The sequence below is a fragment of the Pteropus alecto genome, unplaced genomic scaffold (assembly GCF_000325575.1).
Source record: "Pteropus alecto unplaced genomic scaffold, ASM32557v1 scaffold19, whole genome shotgun sequence".
Classification (NCBI taxonomy): Eukaryota; Metazoa; Chordata; class Mammalia; order Chiroptera; family Pteropodidae; genus Pteropus; species Pteropus alecto.
In genome coordinates this window covers 2,063,825-2,066,441 of record NW_006442490.1, presented here as the reverse complement: position 1 = coordinate 2,066,441, position 2,617 = coordinate 2,063,825, and the positions used below count along the sequence as shown (strand labels likewise).

Here is a 2,617-nt window from a genome sequence, read left to right as displayed (position 1 = left end):
GAGAAATATCTGTTCAGGTCTTCTGCCCATTTTTTAATTGGATTGTTTGTATTTTTGTTGTTGAGTTGTGTGAGTTCTTTATATATTTTAGATATTAACTTCTTATCAGATGTATCATAAGCGAATATCTTCTCCCATTGAGTCAGGCCATCTTTTTGTTTTGTTGATGGTTTCCTTTGCTGTGTGAAAACATTTTAGTTTGATATAGTCCCATTTGTTTATGTTTTTCTTTTATTTCCCTTGCCTGAGGAGATATAGCTGAAAAGAAATTACTAGTAGCAATATCAGAGAGTTTACTGCCTATGTTTTCTTCTAGAAGTTTTATGGTTTTGGGTCTTACATTTAAGTCTTTAATCCATTTTGAGTCTATTCTTGTATACAGTGTAAGTAGGTGGTTTCGTTTCTTTGTTTCCCCCTTTTTCTTTGCATGTATCTTGTCAATTTTCCCAATACCATTTATTGAAGAGACTGTCTTTACTCCATTGTACATACTTGCCTCTTTTGTCATACTGAGTGATTGTATAGATGTGGATTTATTTCTGGGCTTTCTATTCTGTTTCAATGATCAGTGTATTTGTTTCTATACCAGTACCATGCTGTTTTGATTACTGTAGCCTTGTAGTATAGTTTGATATCAGGTAGTGTGATACCTCCAACTTTGGTCTTCTGTCTCAAGACTGCTGTGGCTACTCGGGGTCCTTTATGGTTCCATATAAATTTTAGGATTATTTGTTCTAGCTCTCTGAAAAATGCCATTGGTATTTTAATAGGTATTTTATTTGAATCTATAGATTTCTTTGGGTAGTATGGCCATTTTAACAATGTTGATTCTTTCTACCCATGAGCTTGGTCTATGCTTCAATTTATTTGTATCTTCAATTTCTTTTTTCAATGACTTATAATTTTCTGAGAACAGGTCTTTTACCTCCTTGGTTAATTTGATTCCCGAATATTTTATTGTTTTTGATGTAATTGTAAATGGGATTATTTTCTTAATTCTCTTTCTGAAAGTTCATCATTGGTGTATAAAAATGCCACAGACTTCTGAATATTTATTTTGTATCCTGCTACTTTACTGCATTCATTGATCAGTTCTAACAGTTTTTGGGTGGAATCTTTAGGTTTCTCTCTATATAGTATGTCATTGACAAATAACAAGAGTTCTATTTTTTCCTTTCTAATTTGGATAAGTTTTATTATTTCTCTTTCTTGTCTTATTCCTGTGCCTAAGACTTCCCATACAATGCTGAAGAGGAGTGATGAAAGTGAGAATCCTTGTCTTGTTCCTGATATTGAGGAAAATGCTTTTAGCCTTTCTCCATTGAATAGATGTAGGTTTGTCATATGTGGCCTATATTATGTTGAGGCATGTTCCCTCTATTCTCACTTTGCTGAGACTTTTTTTCATTAACGGAAGCTGAATTATGTTGAATGCTTTTTTCTGCATCTATTGATATAATCATATAGTTTTTATCTTTTGATTGTTAATGCGGTGTATTACATTAACAGATTTGTGGATACTGTACCAACCTTGCATCCCATGAATCAAACTTGATTATGGTGTATGATATTTTTAATGTACTGCTGAATTTGGTTTGCTAATATTTTGTTGAGAATCTTTGCATCAATGTTCTTAAGAGATATTGGCCTATAGTTCTTTATATTTGTACTGTCTTTGTCTGGTTTTGGAATCAAGATAATAGTGGCCTCACAAAAGGAGTTAAGGAGCCTTCACTCTTCTTGAATATTTTTGGAATAGTTTGAGAAGAATAAGTGTTAATTCTTCTTTGAATGTTTGGTAAAATTTGCCTATGAAGCCATTTGGTCCAGGACTTTTGTTTTCTGGTAGGTTTTTGATTACTGATTCTATCTCACTGGTGGTAATCAGTTGGTTCAGATTTTCCATTTCTTCTATTTTATAATTTACTTCTACTTTTATTTTTTTTATTATGGTGACATTAGTTAATGAAATCCAATAAGTTTCAGGTGTACAATTTAGCAGTAAGGTGTGTATATTGCATTGTGTTCACCACCTATAGTTAGATTTCTTTCTGTCCCCACATATTTGACCCCTTTTACCCAATCTAACTCCCTTCCACCCTCTGGTAACCACTAGTCTATTTTCCATGTCCATGAATCTCTGTTTGTTTGTCTTGTTTTTACTTGACTCAGTCTTGGGAGATTGTATGTTTCTAGGAATGTATCCATTTCTCCCAGATTGTTCAATTTGTTGGAATATAATTGCTTGTAGTATTTTCTTATGATCCATTGTATTCCTGTGGAGTCTGTAGTTATTTCTCCTCTTTCATTTCTGATTTTATTTGAGTCCTCTTTCTTTTTAATTATTTGTTTAATAACAGTATCCATTCACTAGAATGGGCATAAAAGCAGAGAATTTTCTATTTTTTTTTTCTTTGCTATATCCCCAGACCCTACAATAGTACCTGGTATGTAGTAAGCACTCAATAGAATTTTTGAATGGACACAATATTAATCCTCAAGGAAATCCTATGAAGCAAGGATTGTTAGTATCTCCTTTTTACAAGTAAAGAAACTATTGCACAGAGAGATTAAGTAACTTTCCCAGGGAAGTGTTGGGATTTTAAAAGCAACTGGG

The 2,617-nt window shown here is 32.8% G+C and overlaps 1 protein-coding gene across 1 annotated transcript in view; it reads right to left on the bottom strand.

Moving 5' to 3' along the window:
* The window catches only part of HS6ST2 (heparan sulfate 6-O-sulfotransferase 2), a 329,308-nt gene that overhangs the window by 34,932 nt on the left and 291,759 nt on the right, over positions 1-2,617 (bottom strand).